The sequence below is a fragment of the Aotus nancymaae genome, unplaced genomic scaffold, assembly GCF_030222135.1.
Source record: "Aotus nancymaae isolate 86718 unplaced genomic scaffold, 86718_ANA_hifiasm-v0.15.2.pri h1tg000029l, whole genome shotgun sequence".
Classification (NCBI taxonomy): Eukaryota; Metazoa; Chordata; class Mammalia; order Primates; family Aotidae; genus Aotus; species Aotus nancymaae.
Window position 1 is genome coordinate 1889865 of NW_026988442.1, and position 22503 is coordinate 1912367.

The window sequence follows — 22503 nt, forward strand, 5'->3', positions numbered from 1 at the left end:
CACTCTCACTCCACTCCAAACCAGAGTATCTTGTAGAAAGATAAATCAGATCATATCAATCTCCCTGTTATAATTCCAGGGGCTCCCCAGTGCTCTTGGAACAAAAGCCAATCTCTTCTGCAGGCTGCCAGGCCCTGGCTGACCTGGCTCCCTCCCAATACTTCCCTTTCCTCTGCGCTTTCCTCTGCGCTTCCCTCCGACAGCATCAGCCTATTGCGGTGTCTTGAAATCACCCACCTTGCCCCGGCTTCAGGCTTGGTATGGACTGTCTGCAACTCCTGTCCACACCATCTCGTGACTGTCCGTTCATGTTATCAGGCCTCAGCTTAAACACCTCCTCCTTGGAGAGACCTTCCCTAACCCATCTCTCACAACCACCTCACCCTATTTCAATCTCCTACTTAGCCACCATCCCCATCTGATATTTTTCTTGTCCATCTGTCTGTTTGATGTCTGCCCCTTCCCTAAAAGGTAACCACCTGAGAGGAAATATTGCCTGGCATGTTCACCCTTGTTTTCTCAGTGCCCGGAGCAGCACTAGGCCTGTAGTAGGTGCTCAGTAAATACTTGGGGAATGGCAGAAAGAGGGAGGGGGAATTGATGGACGCTGTGGGCTGCAACTGTGTGTGATGAGGAAGATGAGGTTGACGAGCAGCTGCGGTGCGGAGCCAACCCCACGTGCTCTGAGGCTCAGGAGATACTGCCAGGTTGCCTGTGAATCACAGAACACAGATGCTGCCCTCACTCCCTCCACTGCACCCACCTGCCCTCCCTTCCTGATCCCTGCCTTTCCAGCCAAGGCCTCTGCTGTTCTCTTCCGCACAAGAACAGCTTTGTCAGGAAAGCCCCTGTCGGCCCTGCAGTTCACACTGGGCCTCTCTAGAGCAGGGCAGGCAGCCCGAGACTCTTGCCTGGCTCCGGGGAAGCTCAGTGAGGCCGCAGGGCATTTCCATTACCCTGGCAGCTGCTTCGCAGAGGCTTTTCTCCAGCTCATGTCAGGGACCCCCAAAGCCCGCTGTGATTGCTGGCTCCACGGAGCAATTGAAGACATTGGCATCACTCCCCAGGTCGCTAATGGCAAACACTGAAAGACTGAATGCTCCAGAGCCCCCTGCCTGCTCTTCCAGGGCTCTGCAAGCCTAGCCTCCTCTGGAGGGATGATTGTAGAATGAGGCAATCAAGATCAGAACAATGAATGCAGGCCCCAACTCCAGCAGGTGGATGGGCCTGCAAACATCACAATTACCCAGTTCAGAACAAGGCCTGGCTGCTAAGAAATGTTCGTTTGGGAGGCCTCTGGCTGTGTGATGTGGACCAAGCCTCTCCGTAGGGCAGGAACACGTGCAGCCTTTGAGGGGGGCGTGGAGGATGGCTGAAGGAAGCAGGATCACGCTTTCCTGGCGTGGAGGGTGGCACGTTGAAATGACTTCTAACATTTCTGTGCCCTGGTGCCCAAGTTCTTTATAATCTCCTTCTCTTGAGCATGGGGAGCACCTGTGAGTATGACAGGATGCCATTCTGTGATTAGTTACGATATATGGAAAATGTAAATGGATTCTGCATGTGTAATTAAGACTTCTAATCACTTGATTTTGAGGTAAGTAAAAAAGGAGATTGCCTGGGCTGGGGCTGACTTAATTAGATGAAGCCCTTAAAAGAAGGACTGGCCCTTCCTGAAAAGAGAGATTCTCCTGCTGGACTTGAAGTTAGCTGTCATGTTGTGAGTGGCCCCCGAGGGGCTCACATCATGAGGGACTGAGCGTGATCCCTGGATGACAGCCAGCCAGGAAACAGGGCCCTCAGTCCTGCGATGCGAGGAACTGAATTCTGTCAACAATCTGAATGAGCTTGGAAGTGGAGAAAGCTGCAGATGAAAATGTGCCCCAGCTGACCCCTGCACAGCAGCCTCGTGAGACACTGAGCAGAGCACCCTGCCATTTGGGCCCAGACTTGTGATCCCCAGAAACTGTGAGGTAAGAAATGTGTGTTGCTTTAAGCCACTAGGGTTATGGTAATAGTGTTACACAGCAAGAGCTAATGAATATAGTCAGGTTCCAGAAAGTCCCCTTGGGTTCCTGCTGCTGCCTTCCCGAAATCAGAAGGCTCTACCCTGTCTTGTCCTCCTCTGCTCCTTTACTTAGGGAGGACTCGTGGACATTGTGAAGTAGCACAGAAGCTTTGGCCCAAGGCTACACAGGTTCCAGGGATGGCCATCCCACTGACTAGCATGGTCATATTCCATATTCTGGGTATATTCCTCGTAATTTCTTGGAACCTCAGTTTTCCCATCTGTAAATGGAAATGTTGCAATTACCTACTGCATTTGGCAGAGTGAACAGCAAATGACTTCGTATGCATACAGCGCCCAGTTAGTGCCTGGGAGCACAAGAAATTTGTAATGACTTTTTGAAATAATTCTTCCCTGCTTGTACACCTGCCTGCAGCCACCAAATTAAGTCTACTCTGTACTTTAAAAAGGGCTACAGGCTTGGGCCTAGAAAGAATTCAATTGTGTTTCAAAGCCAAAATTTTAGATGAATGCCCACTCAGTCTAAATATAGTATCTCCTTCATTCTCTTTGCTTTTCCTACTTTGTCTTCAGAGCACTTACATTACCTGAAATATCACCTATGATGGGTGTCTGTGAATTTCATATACATGTGCATGAAATTCGACTATTGTCTAAAGCCACAGAGGTGGCATGGCATGCTCAGTGGTTCAAAAGAACCTGAAGTTGGAATCTAAGGTGGGATTTAAAATGAGGTTTGAATGACTCGAGTCTCCCTACCCTTCCTTCTCCATAAAACACTTTGGATTTTGTCATTTAAATGGTTCATTTGGAACCACTGTATAAAATTTATGCTCCCTGAACTATACCAGGGAATTTTCCATCAGTGACCTCTGTCACATTCGTTCAGTGTTTTAGGTCTAGCTTTACTTTTTGTTTTCGGCCTGTGATGGGTGGAGAGAATCTGCCACTCACTGATAGTAGCTTCTGAGCCCCTACCAGAGATGGTGTCAGCATTGATACATTATTGATATTTTATTATTGAGATGGAGTCTTGCTCTGTTGCCCAGGCTGGAGTGCAGTGGTGTGATCTCGGCTCACTGCAACCTCTGCATCCTGGGTTCAAGCTATTTTCCTGCTTCAGCCTCCTGAGTAGCTGAGGTTACAGGTGCCCGCCACCACACCTGATTAACTTTTGTATTTTTAGTAGAGGCAGGGTTTCACCATGTTGGCCAGGCTGGTCTTGAACTCCTGTCCTCATGTGATCTGCCTGCCTTGGCCTCCCAAAGTACTGGGATTACAGGTGTGAGCCACTGCGCCCGGCCTATTGATATTATTTTTGAAATAACAGTATAATCCTCATGAAGTTGGATATGTTGGCTCTAAAATGGGATAGCACAGCATCCTTCTGCACCCACCCATTCCCCTTATATTTTTGCCACCTGGAAACGACAGTTTTGTGTTTATTACTGTGGAGCCCCCCTGAGACTGCTGGAGCTGCCACCTCCCTCCCACTCCCTTGCTGCCAGGCTAGAATTAATTACTCCCTCTTTTAGTCATTGCCACATGGCATCTTAGTTTTAAAATATTAACCACAGTGAATCAGGGCTTACATTGTGGCCTGGTGCTTATGAACAAATCATGCGGTTCAATTTGCTTGGGGTCCACAGGTGAGGTCCGTCTTAAGCCTGCAAGGTGCTGCAAAGAAATGGTTCCACGATTCCTTCCCCACTAGGATGCCAGAAGCAGCAGGATCCACCAGAGCATTCATGTGGGTGGAACGAGACCAGATCGTGGGTGGGTGGGTATGAGTTGGAGGGAGCTCAAGGACTTGGAGATTCAAAGATGTGTTGAGCGTGCAGACAGTGATCCCAGTGCCCAGGGTAAGGAGGCCTGGAGGATGAGAGGGATAGTCCATTTCCCCAAGAAAGGATCGGGAACACTGACGGGACATCAGTTAATTCTACGGAACCAATCTGAGAACAAGAGATAAAGGAACAGGAGAGACAGGAAAGGAAGAGGAGAAGGATTCAGGAGAAATGATGGTATTGGGGGCTGTATATGGCTGAACCTTTTCTCAGCGGGAGAAAAGACTCCTCACCTAATTGGGGTGAAGCTTGCTGTGGATGGAGGTTGGGCTTAAAAGTGGATCTGCATGGGAATCTCAGCTTTGTTATTTTTAAGCTGAGGGACTTAAGGTAATTTACTTAACCTCATTGCACCTCGGTTTTCTCAGCTATAAAATGAAGCTAATAATACCCTGCATGTTGTCCTGAGAGTCGGATGTGATGATGATGATAAAAAACTTTATCTCAGTACCCGGCACATAGATATTGAATGAATGGTACCCAGTAGAGACTCAGTGAATAAATGAAGGGCCAAGCTATCAATGTGCTGAAGCTGGAGACAGCTGTTGTGATACTTGGGGTGTCTGGTGGTAACAGTTTGCAAAATTATAGCAGGCAGTTGGTGCCCACCATATACCCATGGCACTCAACTTTTCTGTATATTCTGAGGGACTCTTCTGCTAGTGCCTCTACTGCAAGTGAGGCAAGACTCATTGCCTCAATCTGAGGTGTAGAGTTGGTCCCCTGCAGGGCTGGGTGCAAGTTTACACTCCTGGGAACAGCCCTTAGCCACTGAAGGTTGGGAATTGGTGCGTAATACTCTGGCTTCCATGCTTTTCAGGTGGGGTAATCCGGCATGTTGTACACTCTCTTCAAGAGAGGTCCCTGGTTGTGCTGAGTCCCAGCAGCAGGCAGCCTGCTAAAGGGTGTCCCCTGTATTAGCTTTCTTTGAGTCTCTGTCTAGATTCTCCACTCCCCCTCAGCACTTCCTAGGATCACCTCCCAAATAAAATGTGTGTACCCTCATCCTTCACTCAGGATCTGCTTTTGGGAGGGCTCAGCCTAGGACAGCATTCCAACTAAAGAATTTAGAAGCCTTTAATTTTTTTTTTTTTCCTTTTGAGGCTCAGTAAACTGAAGCTGGTGCAGGAACTGAAACAGACAGTTCTGCCCCAGGCCTCATCTTTAGGGATCTTCTAATTGATATCTGAAGTGAGTTGAGGAAATATACAGCCAGGTATCAGAATGCCCTTTGGAAGGGCTAGGCTAGGTAGCTGGGTGAGTCAGCTGTGCCCTGCTAATCCCTGGAAGAGCTAAGAAGAGGGCTCTGGTGGGACCTGCTGTGAGGCTTCCATGCAGTTGCTTGGTTTGTTTTCCATGACGCAGCAACACAGTTGAAAAGCCTTCAGGGTTTTTTTCCATTGCCTCCTCCCTTGGGTTCCCATTACCAAAGTGCTCATTGGGCAGAGGCCTGGCTGAGAATTGTTTCTAACATTATGGATAACTCTTGTAATTAGAGGAGAAAGCAGAATTTGCTTAAACAGTGAGGACTTCTGGAGAGATAGAAAAAAACTTGAAATGCAATTGTCTCTACCAAGACAGGCTCAAGTGAAATTACAGATAAAGCAACATTACCATAAAACAATAAGATGCTGATCCCTTCCCACCCTACCCTGCCAGTTTGAATCCAGAAAGTCTTACTTATCCTCAATGTTCAAAGGAGAAAATTTCCCCTTTGACTTCCCCTCTGAGTTGATCAGATACCTAGGTCTGTGGTTCCTTAGCTACCTTGGAGAGATGAATCTAGACATTCAGGTGCCTTCTTGAACCAAGGATATCCAAAGTTAAACTTGAGGTCTCCAAGGCCTATGGGAACAGGGTGCTAATAAGCCAGGTCTAAGTTTCCTGGTTTGTAGAACTTAGTGGAAGATGTGTAGTTCCAGGATGGATGGGCAGAGCCCATCTATTTATGGTGAAGTAGAGCTTTCTCTGACTTATGCTCCCAAGATTGGTGGGAACTGTGGTCGATTTTTTGTAAATATAGTTGGCATAATTCCCCTCCTAGGATCCATAATCCCCCTTCCACACTGACTCTGTGCTTGGCCATGTGACTTAATTAGGTTAATGAGATAATAGCAAATGTAGCCCCAACAAAGTCTTGGGAAGTGCTTACACATTGGAGGTTGTTCTCTCTTGCTGTTCTGAGAAACTCTGTAACTCCTGCCATGTCTGTATGCCAACATTAGGGCTAGCCTGTTGGATGAGAGACATGTGGTCCAGCCCCTGATGCCCTAGCCAAGAGCCAGCAATAACCACTAGACAGGGTTAGTGGTTACTGGCCACCAAGCAGGCCCCAGCCAGTCTACCAGTTGACTGAAGAACTAACTCGTTCACCCACAGACCCATAGACCCATAGGCAATAAGAAATGGTTGCTGCTTTAAACCACTGAGTTTTGGGGTGGTTAGTTATACAACAAAAATAACTGCTTCAGGGTTAGCCAGTTTTCACTGGCAGCTGGATGACATGTGGACCCACTCCTCCCTCCACTTGACTGGCTTTCTCCCATCCTGCCACCCACAGGGGTGCAGGAGAGCTCAATGCTGATGTCCTCATATTGTTTTACAGTTGTTGCGGATATCTAAAAATAGCATATATTCTCATTACCACTTTGAAATTATGGTAGTTATTAGACTTACCACTCAATATTGTTATTTAATGCTTTAATTAAAAAACACATGTCACTAATTTGGCTTTTCTAAAAATATTTTAATAGCTGTATTTTAACAAAATTGGTTTCCTTTATAATCCCCATGTATTTATTTTTATTTTTTAATATTTATGTTTTAGAGCTGAGGTCTTATTCTGTTGCCCAGGCTGGAGTGCAGTGACGTGATCATAGCTCACCACAACCTCAAACTTGTGGGCTTAAGCAGTTCTCCTACCTCAGTCCCCTGAGTGGCTGGGACTGCTGGGGCATGCCACCATGCCTAACTAATTTACTTTATTTCTACAGAGACAGGGTCTTACTATGTTGCCCAGGCTGGAATGCAGTAGCATGGTCTGGTTCAAGGCCACTGAACTCTTGAACTCCTGGACTCAAGTGATCCTTCTGCCTTGGCCTCCCAAATAGCTAGGATGCAGGTACATATCACCATGCTCAGCTAATGCCTATTTATTTTATTTTATACATGAAAAAAAATCACTCTGAGAGTAGCTTCAGTATGCCTTCACCATAGTGCCAGTGGGATCCATGGGAAAAACAAAAAGCTAAGAGCACTTGAATTCAACGCAGATCAAAAACATAGTCTATTTAGTGCAATTTATTTATCTAATCATGTTTCTCAAAATGCTGACATAACTTATGAAGGCATTCATAGGAAAGAGTTGTGGTAAAATAACCAAGAAATTTCTAGTTATTTCTGATCCTGGAGGATTATAAAGCCATTAAAAATTTCATAACTTTGGTAAGCAATGAAAGCAAACTCAAATTATAGGACTGGGAGGATAATAAACTTTGTGCCTTGGGCCAGTTATATAAAGTAGTAGTAGGCTTTGTGGGAAAATGGAGAGAGTACCCTGCCTTAAGGTATTTCAGATTAATGATTTTGTAAATCCAGTACTGTCCAAATAAAATAAATTTGTCGGTAGTATTAAGCCTATAGAGCACTAGTGTTCCATTTATGGATTAAGAGCAAGATTGGGGAACTGGACATCTGGTCAACCTTCATCCCTGAACTGGCTCTGTCATCAAATAAGTAGCTGATCTTTTCCAGGGCAGTCAAATTTCTATGTCCTAGTTTTTATATCTGCAAAATGGTTATGGTTTCTGTATCGTCTTCCTTTCCGGAACTGTCATGAAGTTAAAAAAAAAAAAAAAAAAAGATCATGGGGGGAAACAATTTGAACAAAAGAAACAAGGATCATGAAACATATGCAGAGTTAATCAATGCAACTGTTTGCTAAGTGACCTGATAAAACTTAAGTCTATCTATATAGAACATGGTTCTTTTAAGTCACCAGCCTGTCAGATCCAAAAGAGGAACTTCAAGAATGATTAAGTGGACCTTGCCTGCTCACTGAGAAGCCAACTCTGATCCATTGGGCCAAAGTTGTTAATAAAGTTTGGAGGAAAAAGCACACAAAAGAGCTACCCATATGAGTCTCAAGCCGTAAAGCAGAGGACTAATTTCCAATTCAATAATACATAAAAACGTACACGCAGGCAAAGAAAGTTGAAAACAAGCCCCAAAAAATAAAAAGGAAGGAAAACAAGACTCCTGAGATACAAGAAGGGAATAGAACGAGTCAAGGGAGAACATGAACTTGAAGCTAAATTTGCTGGTCCAGAGGCACAGTCTTGTAGCTGAACAGCATCTTTGGGCCTTGTTCTTCCACCTCAAGAAAGAATCTGAATAGGGTCTGCACGTTCTAGGGTCTGTACATCTTCCTGGATCCCATTATCCAATTAGATGCCAACCCTTAATACTTACTTTCTCAATGGACCAGAGATAACTCAACTTTACACTAGGCCTTTTTAGTGACTGATGGAAAGATGAGTTTTAGTTAGTAAATGTAGAGGAATGAGATTCTCCCTTTCCCTTCCTTCATTGTGTCCAAGAAAATTCGTGACAGGTTTGAATATTATGGTTGGCTGGGTCAAGGGCTCACATTCATATCTTCTCCCTCTGGGTTGCATATATTTTCATAAAGCTTACATGGGATGTGGCCTAAGTAGGTCTGGAAGGAATCTTAGGCTTAATGGAATTTACCACCTGGTTTAACAACCTGTGATAGAATCTTTGGTTTGTCTCTAATCGTTGAGTCATAGCCTATACAGGGCATAGGTGCCCCAGCTTATCAGTACATCTGTGCACATAATATGGTCAGGACAGAAGGCAAAATGAGCCAGAGGAGAAAAGACTTGACTCAGAGGACCAGTTATACCTCGTTTTCTGTCACTGTGGACTCTTTGGATTTTATGAAGTTCTTTTGTCTCACTGTATCCTTTAGCTGTAAGTATGCCTAGTCATGAAATCTGGGAGACAAATGAGAAAATGATGGGAAAGCAGATCTATAGGATTCACATCAAGGTTAAATTTATTTTTATTGTTGATAAATGATGGGATCAAGTGCTAGAGTTCTGCTGATGTTATAGTGGGAAGGGAGCATAAAAATCATTGATCCCACAGATGATTTGGTCTCTGCTTAAACGCTGCCTCACAGAGACGCAGTCTCTTAAATCTAAATCATCATTTTACCTCCTTGGGGCATCACTCTATGTCCCTGTCCTATATTATTTAACTCATAGTATCATCTTTCTCTACTAGAAGGTAAGCCCTATGAGAACAGGACTTCTACTTTGTTCTCTGCTTATTACCATTGCTTAGAACTGTGCCTAGTCTATGGTGGGGGCACCATCTATTTCTGATGGATGAATTGTAACATGGAGCGAACATCCTGCAGAACAGGTTACTGGGTCTCACCCTAGAGTTTCAGATTCAGTGGGTCTGGGTGGGATCTGGGAATTGCATTTTGAACAAACTCCTGGGTGATGTTGATGCTGCTAAACACCATAGTTTGAGAACAATGCCCTAGAGTAATATATCATTGATTGTGAAAGGTCATTGCACTTGAGATCTTAAATTCAAACTCAAGTTCTCTCTCTTATTTACTGTGTAGAAGAAGGAACCATTTTCTTTTTCTGAAAGACTCACCAATTCCTACTTTGTCCCATAAAATGGGAACCTCCAGTCTTTGGGAAGATGGGTGTTTGGGATGATACTCCCTCCACTCCTTCCTTTACTTGCCCCTCCCACTCCCAGCTAAAGTATTCTGTGAGATGGGAAATAAGCAGTGAGCAAGTATAGCTCTGTTCTCCTTGGCTTTTTCTCTGGGATCTTTCTGCCTATAGCAAGTTTGCATTTTCTGCTCCCCCAGATTGTATGCTTCCAGAAGCAGGTTCTGTCACTTGGGAGAATGGGCATGGTTGAGAAAAGGAGGGGAGGGCCTATGGTTCTCTAGTTACCCTGTCTGACTGCACACATTTCTTTAGCCCTTTTTCCTTTGTGGGTCCCAATGTCTAACCCTGGAATAGAACTAGAAAGGAGTAAGGAAGTCCAACAATCTGACTTTGGCTGCTGGTTGTAATCTTTTCTTTATTTCTCCCCTCCCCGCCAATCCTGCTTAACAAAATGCCTACTATTTTAATCACTAAACTCTGTTTATGTATGAACTGGTTTGTTGGGGGAAGGGTGGTGATCAGTACCTTAGATTGTAGGACCTTGATCAAACAGCATTCTCTCTTAGTCAAGTGTGAAATGTAACACCTGCCACTCAGAAGGTTGCTGCAGAAATTAAATACAAAACAAGCAACAATAGACTAACATAATATCTGCCACATAGTAGATGCTCAAAAGATAGTGTGAGTTTCAAAATCTTTTCCCAGGAAGCTCTCTTGTCCTGTAGAGTTTCTCCCCAAAGCAGAATTCGAAGTCATTGCTCTATATAGGGTTGCTTTGGAAGCCTTTTCCAACTTTAAAGAAAAATCATTCTGTGAATGCAGTTTAGGAGCATACATTCTGCTGTTTATGTAACTTGCTTGTACAGGTTTTATATTTATCGGTTTATGAATAAAACTCAAGGTTTTGACAATGAGATGATGCATGTAGGAATCTTGTACTCAAGGCTGGCTCCAAGAAAGAATCTGGGTTTGCATCTCTCTGCTTGTGTATTGTGTGCACGTACAAAAACACATGTGCTCACACGATATTTAATAAGAAACCTATCCCCACCCCCAAAATCCTTAACACAAAGCTGAATATAAAATGAAGCCAACAGATGTAGCTTCAGTAATGGTTCACTAAATAGCTTACAGCAAATTTCTTTTTCATAAGATAAAGAATAGCAGAGCATATTGAATATTCTCTCTTTTAACTCCTCAAGCATCTTTAAAATCCAAGACGTAAAGGAAGAGGGGACCAGTGTTTAGTTAAATAACAACTGGGCCTCTTTGTGTATCTAAGCATTACCCTGAGGAATAGGTGGTCATTCCCAAAGCAGAGATGCTAATCAAAGGCGTTATTTAATCCGCCCCCTGATAGAAAAACCAGACTGTTGACACATTTCCCCATTTTATTATGCATGCTGCTCAAGCTAAAAAATAATGTGCTACCAAGACTTGTTACTTTAAGCAAACAACATAATCGAGATGAAAAGAAGCACATGGCCTTCATGTAACCTGTGATAAAGAACCCTGGAAATCTGGTACGGCAAATAGCAGGTAACTGAACATAACAACAGTCCCTTCCTCTTTCTCAGAGTGGTGGAGGTAACTACTCCACAAAGCATTAGCTCCTTTAGGTCTCGTGACAACCACTTGACATATATGCATGGCAGCAATTGCTCTTATTACAGATGTAAATAAAAGTGAGGCTCAGTTCAGATTAGGTAAATTGTTCAGGGTTATACAATTGAAGTGGCAGAGCTGGCATGCAGCCATCTGACTCTCCATCCATTGCTCAATGAACTCGTTTGGACACATAGTTTCTCTGGTCACTTACACCACCATATCTCACCTGGCTATTTACCTCAGAGGACTTGGCTTTTTAGATTTGGCTGACTCATGTTCTACATATCAGCAGTGTGCTTTCTATTAGAGGAACTCATGAATTTTGTGCTACTCAAGGGATAATTTATGGGGTTGTGGGGAAAACTATGGACTTTGCAGTCAGAGACAAGCGTTCCAAACTCTTTTAAGGTTGCCATGGAAATTAAATGAAATAACATACATCAAGTGTCTCGTGCAACACACAGTAGGCATTTAGGAAGTTAGTTACTTTTTTCCTTGTGGTCATTAAGTGGTAGTATGTTCAGTCTTCTCTGAAGAAAGTAGGATGAAGAGTGACTAACCCATGGTTTCATGAGAAGGAATGGGAAAAATAGAAATGGAAAATTCAGTGCCCAGTTGGTGAGGGTATTTTTCTAAGGACAAATGGGACTGATTTCCCAAATTATGCCCAAGCTTATGATTCTCTCCCAGGTATGAGGAGACTGACTATTTGAGAGGAAAAGTCAGAGATTGGTGTCTTTGAAGGACCCTCTTAAGGAAGCAGAACCGACATGAAAAACTTGTGTCCACCATGCCAGTTCTAACAGTGCAGCAGCAAATATGTGACTCTGAAGGCAAGAGTTAGCCAAACCCGTAAATCTACCCCCCTGGTGACTATATGTCTCAAATGTATAAAATATCCTTTCCATCTTAGTGAACAGTAAAACATTTTAACTGTATATTTCATGTATGCTAAACTGCTTGACTTGAATGTGAAACTGACTGAAATTGCTCTTAGTGAATGGCTTTTAATCTCTGAATATAAACCTGATTTTAGCAATGCCTTTTTTGAGAATCCTCTGATCCTTCATTAGCATTTTAACTCCTGGCTCATAAGTGATAAAACGACAGATCAGAGTATTACACTGTTTGCCATAGTTTGGCAGCTAATTAGGGTAAACCAAAGTACTTCCTTGGGACGTAATTTTATTCCAATATTTAGGATGAATCTATGTGCAAGGCTACGCAACAATTCCTGAGTTATTCTGATCATAACATTTGATCAATAAAAGGTAGAATTACTTACAGTGGTAGAATTCTTTTCTCTGCAAAGGGGTGGCTGGTATCCCCATTCGCTCACTTATTTCCTGCATACATGGGTGTGACAGGTACTGTTATAGGTACTGAAGACTCAAAGAAAGCTAAGATGTTACCCTTGCTTTCAAAGACTTCCAAAGTCTATTAAGGAAGAGAAATACATAAGTAGGTAATTACAAAGCAGTGTGATCAATCTTACGAGAGACAGGAGCATTGCTCATTGGTAAGAGGTGAATTTCTGAAAGTAGGAGTTTGGGGAATTAAGAAATAATTCTACTTGATCCTGAATCACTGAACCTTGTTTAATGATAGGAAGTTTTCAGAGGAGGGAAGTGGATTGGATTGGGAGGTACACTCATCCAAGGGACCTCTTCTTAGTCAAACTGTTTTTGCATTGCTCCATGAGTTTTGGAGTTGGGAATAGGACTTCTGGCCCAGGAGGTACCATGTTTCTTAAAGCTTGACTACTTTCTCCCATGAGTGGCAGAAAGTGGCCTGCACAGGGAGAGATCCCAACAGACTGGCGTACTGGAATATAGTCATGTATTTAAGGGATATTTTAGTGACATCCTAGTTGATTGCCATGTAAATAAAGACAAGTTCACACAAAGACATACCTTAGATATTTACTGAGTTCCTTGATGGCTGAAGCTAGTTCTTAATATGTATTTGCTTATGTTAGATACTGACAGCTCAGTATATTATGATTAGAGAGCCATAGCTCTTTTCTACATTAAGTTAAATGTTTTAAATTCTAAAAGGCATCCCATTGAAACATGCCTTCTAAAATAATAACACCTGATAAGGGGACACCTAGCATAACACATGGAGGGCAGAAAAATGATGATTTTTTTTTTTACAGCTCTAACTTCAGGAACCAGTATAGTGTTTTCCTGATACATGGCAGATGTTCAATAAATATTTGTTCAATGGATTAATTAATGAAGAATGCCATAATAGCAGCTGATTTATGATGGAGGAATACATGGATAGTCATCATGGAATTGAAAAAAGTAGATACATTCAGCAATTTCTTTGGCATAAATTAGGAATGGACTTTCCTCTTAAAATAAAAAATTCACTCAACAAGGCTAATGTATATTGAAATACTTTGCCAGCAGGCTTTCTGGCATTTATTTCTGTGAAATTTCTGTTTATTGATAGAGAAGTCACAGTGTAATTTACTTATACCTAGCTGCCAGACCAATTTTGAAATAACTGTAGGAAAATTTAAGAAATTCACTGTTTTGGAATTTGTCAGTCATTATTCTTTGAAACTGTACCAAAGATGAACATAAATAAAGGAGATCAACAGCTTGGTCTGAGATTCTCCATGGAAAGGGAACTCTGTCCAACTTGCAGGATTTTCAGAGCTCAACTGAGAGAATTCTCTGAAAAAGCAATGAGGCGGGAGTGTAGGGCTGAACTCTGGCCTCAGGGGGGCACCTAAGAGACTTTCATTTTTTTACTTGCTGTTATCAGTAAAGGACAGAAACCACTGATTCAAGGTTACAGGCATGGAAAGTCATCTCTCAAGTTCAAGATCTGTAACTAGTGTCATTTGAATGAAGGAAATGATGGGGAAGCTGGGACCAGATGGTCATTTTGTGGAATCTGCCACTTTTGAGGAAAATAACCTTTTTCTTTAAGTAAAAATGGACTACTTTGGAAGATAAGACACGATGAGTCAGCAGAAAGTGCCAATAGTCTCAATTTAAGACATGAGAATTAGACACCTTTGAGTAATATGAACCACATCAACGACAGCAAAGAAGGGGATGAAATATATTTTTCCGCAACCAAAGAAAGCAAGTCATAAGCCCAGTACAGCTGTTATTCAGTGTCAGTTGAGAGCAGGCATCATTTGACTGAATTTCTCTAGAATGACTGTTAAGCATTTAAAAGGAAATGCTAATCCTTAAACAGGATTTTCCCCCATCTCTTTTGAGAGATACAGATTTGTTGTTCTTACCAGTAAGTCAGTCAGTGCTGAGGTTAACCTCTATAGTCAACAATAAGAAAATCAGTTAGGATTTCCTCTTGTGATACCGTGTTTTACCTTGGTGGAAAGATGCTGAAATCTGCAATAGGTTGTGACAAGGCAAAGGTGTTCCCCAGCCCCTTGCCCCAGGGACATGTGAATTTATTTGATGTGTGGCTATGAATTTAAGTAATCAACGTCGTACCACCAGCTGCTGACCTCTGACCTATAGGCTTTAAAGCTTCCTTCTCCTCTTGTCTCATGTTTTTAAAGTTTTCCTGTAATGTCATTTTACCCCATATCCTCCCAATGTGATTAGTTTTCGAGCTGGCTATCAGTATCATGAGATTCAGGTCACATAGGAATGTTACTTTTAAAGTACTTTACAGCTCATAAATTCTATAAGAGTTTCTGTTTCCTCTTTGCTAAGCAGCAGAGGAAGTAAGAGGATGAGTGAGGGAATCACAGCTAATATATTGCTAAGTCAGACACAGGAGATGATCCAAAAGAGGTCTAGAAAGGAATTTTAAAGAACAGTTAATTCAGTTGAAAAGAGAATTATACAAAGTTTAGGCAGGTTGTAGGAGACAGTATGTGCCAGATGGCTACAAATCTGATTGAGAAGGGCAGGAGATACCCAAAGCAGTGATGACTCAGAATAGGACTCTGAGGAAGAAATCAGGATTTCTTAACTCTGGGAAGGCTTCAGAAAGATGAAGGCAAAGCAATTTTGAGGGGGAAAAATAATGACTGGGATGAGGGAGGCGATGAATGTAATTAATCTTCCAATTAGGGTCAGATCGGTTACTGAAGCATTATTAAGATGATGCCAGCTGAGGCCATTGGTCACTAGGCCAGGATCCATTGCCTGGGGTTTTCAGCACTGATTTCATTGATTTTTGAATGGTAGGGATATTGGGCATTATTAGTCCACTTCTATCATTCTGCCAATAAGGAGACCAAGTTCAACAGTTGTTGAGTGACTAATTTAAAGACTGTGTGATTCCAAACAGGAATAACTGTACAAGCAGTTATTTCAGGGCTAGAGCTGGGTCTCCTGGCTCTAACCAGTATCCTTATCTTCAGGCCTTGCTACCCAGTGAGGAGAAAAAGACAGCAAAAATTAAAAAAAAAAGTCATGTTCACTCTCTATTCCTTATTTGGCCAATATGAAAAATGTGGATGATGCAAGAGATAGCATCAAATATACTTCATAGTTTAATCTCTGGAGTCAGACTGATCACAGTTAAGTCCTGGCTCTGCTTTGTGACAAGTTACTTACCCTTGCTGTGCCTCAGTTATCTCATCTGTGAAATGGAAATAATAATAGTAATCTGACCACAAGGTTGTTATGAGGATACAGTGAGCAGTATAGGTAAACACTTTAAGAATGAGAGTCACATTCTTCTTCCCCATATGCCTATTCTGATTAATCACTGCTTTGGGTACCTCTGTCCTTCTAAATCAACTTATGGCTTACTAAGTGTGTTCTAATACTATATCTGAACATATGTGTTTGTGGGTTGCACTATTTATTTAGAAATCAGAAATTCCTTGGACTTTTATATTGGGTGAAGTGCTTGACAGCCTTGTGAAGAAAATTATGTAGAAAGAGTAGGTATTATTGTTAAGGCAATAATAGCAATTCTGAGGAGTTCACAGTGCAGCTGGGGTTCTCTAGAAATTTCTACGAAGACTTTTTCCTCTTGTAAGACTTTTTTTCTTTTAACTTTTTGTCCACTCATCATGTCCTACTTCCTCAATGCTATGTCGTACCTCCTCCCTTTACCTTACCTGATGCTTGTGTGGCCCGTGGACTCAGTTTAATAACCACCGACCTGATGTCCTAAAGCATCAAATGCCACTCCCTCCAAGTTTCCCCTAGGTAGTCAGCTTGGATATCAAATTGTTACCCTGTGGTGTCTCTACTCTCAGTGTTTTAGTGAAGAATAGATAAAGATAGTCTCTTGATGCTTCATAGCCAGAAATGAAATGGCAGTAAAATCTATATCTGCCGTTGCCATTTCTTCCTCTATACAAACCCACTGACTATTCTGGCTTAACAATTCTATCAGCATTTGGAATTCTGAAGCTCTGCTGTGAGAGTAGTAACTACAAGGTTAGAAACAAAATGGGTGTAATTCAGACCTCGAGGTAGCCCTGAAGTGAGGGTAAGTAGCAAGAGTCAGCAAGGTAGGCAGGGAAAGAATTGGATATACTGCCCACCCCAGTTTTTCAAAATTCTACAATTCCATCTTTTTCCTCCCATTTTTAGCCACTTGGGGCTGGTTCTATTTGTATTGCTGTTCAAAACATGTTCAGAACTGATGACTTTTTTCATCCTTCTAGTCAGTGTACTTGGTAATGCTGAATACTCAGAGAGAGCAAGAGAGCGTTCTACACCATGTTTATTATTCAAGTGCACCTTCTGGGACTTTCTGGGACTTCTCATCACCAGATTCCTGACCTTCTTTTCAATCTGTCTGGCAAGTGCTCAACTTGCATAATTTCTTTTAGTCAGTAATGGAAAACTGAAACTTGCAATTAACTCCCAAGTAAGAATTATATATCTATGTGTATATATATATCCTGAAAAGTGAGCTTAAAAGATGCTTCAGTGAGGACTGATTTTTTTTTCATTAACCATCTCTTATGATACCAATTTGCTCCCTTCTTCTTCTGGAAGAATGCAAATTAAATCCACTCTGTCAATAGCAATTTCTGGATATTAAAAAGGACCTGGTTATATTGTTTTTTCAGCTTCTGCTCAGAAATCAACTGTAGAGGATATAGCACCAAATTCTTAGCTTGACATTCAAAGCCTTCCACAGAAGGCTCCAACTCTCCATCCTAGCCTATTCCCTCCAAGCTTCTTACTCCACCCAAATGGATGGGCATTTTCAGGGTTTGCTAACTGTAGAGTGGGCTTGCCTAATGTGATGTTTTGCATATGTTGTGACTTCAACTTAGCAGAATTCTCCCACCTCTCTGCAACCTCCAAAAGCCATCTCAAGGCCTGCCTCTTCTCTCAGGTGGTCCCAGTCTACTGTGATATTGCCCTCCTGAATTTATGTTCCTTATTTTTGGTCATATTCACTTGGAAATTAATCACATATGTCCTCATAATTTTTCTTCTCATGTTTTACTGCATTTTCATTCTGGTTTTATTTATTAACTTATTGTTTATTGCTTTTATTAAGATTGCTAGATGCTAAACTTATTGAGGTCAAGACAAAACCATGAGATTTTATATCTACCATGGGATTCATTTATATATCTGGTGTATACAAGTTGATCAATATCTTCCTATCAGGTTGGTCCTTGCTGACAAGGGATGACATTGCAGAAATGTATCTAGCGCTGAGGCTTAAAACATGGATTTTTCCTTCCTTTATAGGATTGGGAAGCAGTCCCATAATGTGAGAAACATTGTTTATTCACAGTGCATTATCTAAAAAGCAGATTATCTGTTTTTCTCCTTCATGTCTCCTCTCTCAACCTTTTACTCAAATTCTTTTTCTCATTTCTACTCATTGTCAAAACCTACGCTGTTAGGCTGAAGGCTGACTGCTACGCAGCTTCTAGGTGTCACAGGCAGAGATATGTCTTTCAGCTGATAACGCTCACTCAAGGGTTAACATTTAGAGCTTAGGAATGTCTTTAGACAAGCTAATTAAGGGGTAGTTTGTATTGTGTTTGTGCATGTGTGGTTGTGCATGTTTAACAAAGTAAAATAAAATTGTGAATTTTTGGAAGATTTTGCCATGAAGATGTTAAGAGGATTGTAAGTTGTTTTGTAATTTGAATGTTGAGGTGGTAATGCAGTAAATGCCGATGAACAAACAGGCATCAGAGGGTCTGCGTGAATGACTCCTGGCTCATCCTACGTCCATCTGCTCCTGCCTCTTCTCACCGCATTGCCCTCGATTTTAAAAATTCAAACTTAAAATAGGAAATTTCTCGATTTTTTCCCCCTGAAGCTTGTCAATGATATAAATGTTAGATACATAGTTCAATGATATATTTTTTAAATTCCTCAGTAAGCTATTCTAAAATTAGCTTTCTAATTGTGTAAATTGCTTCTTCCTCTCAGCTCTGTGCCCTTTGCCATCTTTACTGCGGTCCTCTACTTCCCCCCCTCCTTCCCAGTTTTCCACTAGCAAACAAACCCAGCGGTAATTGCTAATGTCCAAGCACGTAATTCCGGCAGCATTAGGCTTTTCATTTGACGCAACTACGCAGAGAGCTGTCTGGACATGCAGCATGAAGTTAAAGCATTTTTAAAGATTCCTGCCCATATTTTCTTCTCTCCTCTCACCACTAAGACACAGTTGTTTATTTTGTCTGCAGATGCAGAGTTATAAACTTCTTTTATACATTTACATACTCTTATATAAATGTCCACCTGAATAATTTTATATCCATGCACAATAACAGATCAACATATACATACATGGAAACACATGGTCATCCACAAAAAGAAAAAACACTAGGAAATAATTAAATAGCTAGGAATGAAATCACCTTCTGTATATGAACAGGGAACTTTGGTATCTGTAGTTTACAGAAGATTGGAGGTATGACTATCTAAACACAATCCAAGGTCTCATTTGGGGTCCTTTAAGGGGATCATTGTAGCATTTCTTTAATGTGTTGTATAGATTCTTACATATGACGCTGTTACTCTTTTATGCTAACTACTCAAATGGCGTAATTTTGATACTGGTCATTTTATGCTAGTTTTATCTATATTAAACAGAGAGAAGTATCCCTGATGACTTTTGCTCTCTCAGATGCTCCAAGCCTCAGAATAAAAAATGGTTAAAGTAGTTATCACCACCTCAGCAAAATCTCGCAGTGCCATAAGAGAAATTGCAGTAGATCTTTTAGGTCAGAGTTCAGTTCCAATCTAACACCATGATTCTTTACCTGCATTACCCTGAAGAACATAGTTGGATTCTCCTGAGGAAGACCAATCTTAATGTTTTCAAAATCTAAAGCTATCAGCCTGCGATAACCAATGCTAATAGGAAATACTTCCAGTAACTCTGAAACCATGGCCAAAGAGATTATACAGTACAGGACCTGTAATATTTATCAGATGTATTTTTGTGGATGAATACTTGTGTTCATGCCTGATTGCAAGATGGGGGGAGAAGGAAAATAAACAGTGATTCATTTTTAAAGTTGATTCTGCTTAGTTAAGCTAATCTCAAATTTTTATCAAATGGAAACATATAGAGAGACGTATCATCACTATAAACAGATAGCATTGGCTTCTTCATATATACACTACTCATGCCCACCCAAGATCTGTAGACAGATCTACTCTGTGTTAAAAAACAAAACACTTGATCCCGTGCTGAAGGATAAATATTTAAAAAAATGCATTTATTTTCTACCTAAACTAAGAGGCAGAGGGCAACACAGAAGATTTCCACAAGTAGACTATTATTTTGTTGAAGCTATGAAGGAGGTGAGGAGGGAAGCAGAAAATTGTCTGCAAAGGAGTCTCTGTGAGCAAGATTTATTTATTTCTTATTTTCTTTTAACCTACTATGACTGCTCTATTAAGGGTCTCCGTAAGACCGGGGCCTCAGAGAGACAATTTGGTCTCCAGCCCTGGCACATCCAGCCCTGGCACATCCAGCCTTGGCCAGGCGTTTCTGCCGCAGGCAGATGCGGCGTTGCGGCCGGACCGCTGTCCCCGGTGCTGAAAGGTCGAGGGCGCCCGCGCGAGCCCTTGGTATTGCTATCCAGGGTGCTGAGCGCGGGCCGCCGCAGTCCCCGAGGCCAGCCCACCCGCGCCAGCCCTCCGCAGAGCCCTCCCACCCGGCACGACCCGCCCGCCTCCCGCCAGCCTGCAGTTGACGTGGAGCAGGCGGCATAAATCAAGTCCGCGGGGCATGGAGGCTGCTGTCGCTGCAGCAGCTCAGCTTGCCCGGGGCAGGAACTCCCCCTTCTCCTTTCGCCTCCCCAGCACCCACACCCTGTCTCCCCCTTAATTCTTCCCTGGATAATAGCACCCTAACGACAGCAGTCCTAATAATAGGGTTAGAACGACAGGGGGGAAAAACCCAACAGCCCTAAACATCTCTGAAAACTGCATCGCAAAATGGAAGAAAGAGGGGGTCCCACTACTGTTTCAAAAGAGTAAGTTATTATTCAGTACGTATCCTCGCTCTTCCTCCCTGTCGCTCCATTTGCAAGGCTCCCGTTTCCCCTTCCTCCAGCAGCTCACCTCAAAAACACTTTATAAAGCCCCCACCAGACGTGCACACACGGAATACCGCACCCTAAGTGCACCAATACTTGTATTTACCCAAGCCCATTCGGACTGCCCAGCTGCTGTCCCTTCTGGGTATGCAGCCATCCTGACCCAGAGACACGATCTGGGGAGGGGGCTTCTTACCTGGGCTTCTTGGGAGGATGTGTTCTCCGGGCCTCTGCAGGTTGCAAGTGTGGAGGAGCCGCCGAGCAGGGAGGGAAGGAAAGACTGCGCCTGACCTCCCCGAGGTTTCGTCTTCAATGCAACGTGAGCTCTGCCCTCATCAAAGATGGCCGTCCGTTTTGACGTCAGCAGCTTTTAATAGCCGCCCAGCTAGGGGCGGGAGGAAGTGGGGGCGGGGCAACGGCGGGGGCGGGGGCGGGGCCCGAGCTGCGGCGCGCTTGACTCGGCTCCCCGTGCGCTGCCCTGCAAACATCCGTGTTTTCGCCTTCTATAAACACCCGAACGGGGCGATTCTTATGACTCCATTTTAACACTCAGTCTTGGGCAAACGCGTTCATCCCGCAACTACATTCCTGATGTTCTCTGGTGTCTGTGTACATATGTGCATATGTATATATGCATGTGTGTGTATACTTTAAAATACATGTATTATATGTATATATTTGTGTGTGTATATGTGTGTATATATGTGTATATATATATTTCCCCACACCCCCACCCCGTTCAGTGGAGTCTGTGGTTCAGTCATCTAAGGAGAGGGAAAGGCAGAGGCGGGGTAAAAGGTAGTGATGGGAGGGGTGGGGGAAAATTTTCAGCGGCTATTTGTTTCCTCCAAAGAGGGTCCGGAGGGGCATCCCCGTCCACCCTCGCCGGCTCCATATATGGCCAGGCTACGTGGGTTGCTATTTTTATGAGTGACTTCTTCATATTACCAAAGCAGCGTCGAGGGCTTGCAGCTCTCGTTGCTGTGGTCAGCCGGGGAGCGAGGCTGGCGCACGTTATTTTGAAGTACGTCAGAGCCAGGCTCTCTGAGCTGTGGCAGTAGTCGGGGGAAGGAGAAGGGAAGCGGAGTTAGCCCAGCCAGCGTGGGTTTGCAAAGGCTGGGGGATACAAGTTGAGTTGTTTGCCGAGGGCAAAAACGGATGACGCTGCTTTCGGTAGAATTTGCAGTCGGCACTGGGGTTGCGTGCTGGGTGTCTTGGGGTACCCTACGGAGGCAGGGATGCCCCGAGGAAACCGTCCTAACGGCAGGGAGAAGGTGGGGGCTTAGGAACAAGGACGGCTGGGACTCGACCGAATCTGGTGGTTTACTCAGTACCCGTGCAGGCCGCCTCGGGGGCCCTTGGATGCTCAAATCAGGGCGGGGAGACAAAGGCTACTTGTGCTGGTCGTATTAGAGATTAAAAATGATAATGATAAAGCAACAATCCTAACTGTCCTTCCTGGCCGTGCAGGGGCCCGGGGAGGGGGTGGTGCGCGGATAGCTCGGCGGCGGCCGCCTCGCGGATGATTCACAGGTGTTGGGGAGGCTGTCGCGGGGCTCTCCGCGGGTAGGGCGGGCTGGGGAGCGCGTGGGAGGTGGGGGACCTCGTCTGAGGAACTGTTTGTACTTTTCCGGGAAGGATGCGATTAGAAGTCGTGCCTCGCAATGTTAAAACTTGATGGCCTCTTTTAGGCTATGGAAAATCCTTGTCTCGCGTAGGAGAAACCATTTAGAGCTGGGTTCGGATAAACGGCGTACAACTTCTCCCCCTGCACACACCCGCCCCACCAAACACACACACACACAC

General features: G+C 43.3%; 1 protein-coding gene across 2 annotated transcripts in view; it reads right to left on the minus strand.

Annotated features, from left to right (window-relative positions):
- SNAP25 (synaptosome associated protein 25) overlaps positions 1–21041 on the minus strand; it is an 85722-nt gene extending 64681 nt beyond the window's left edge. For both annotated transcript variants that reach the window (XM_012455432.3, XM_012455433.3), the window contains exon 1: positions 20894–21041. The gene's annotated coding sequence lies outside the window, so the exon portion shown is untranslated. The remainder of the gene's footprint in view (positions 1–20893) is intronic.
- Positions 21042–22503: the final 1462 nt, after the last annotated feature.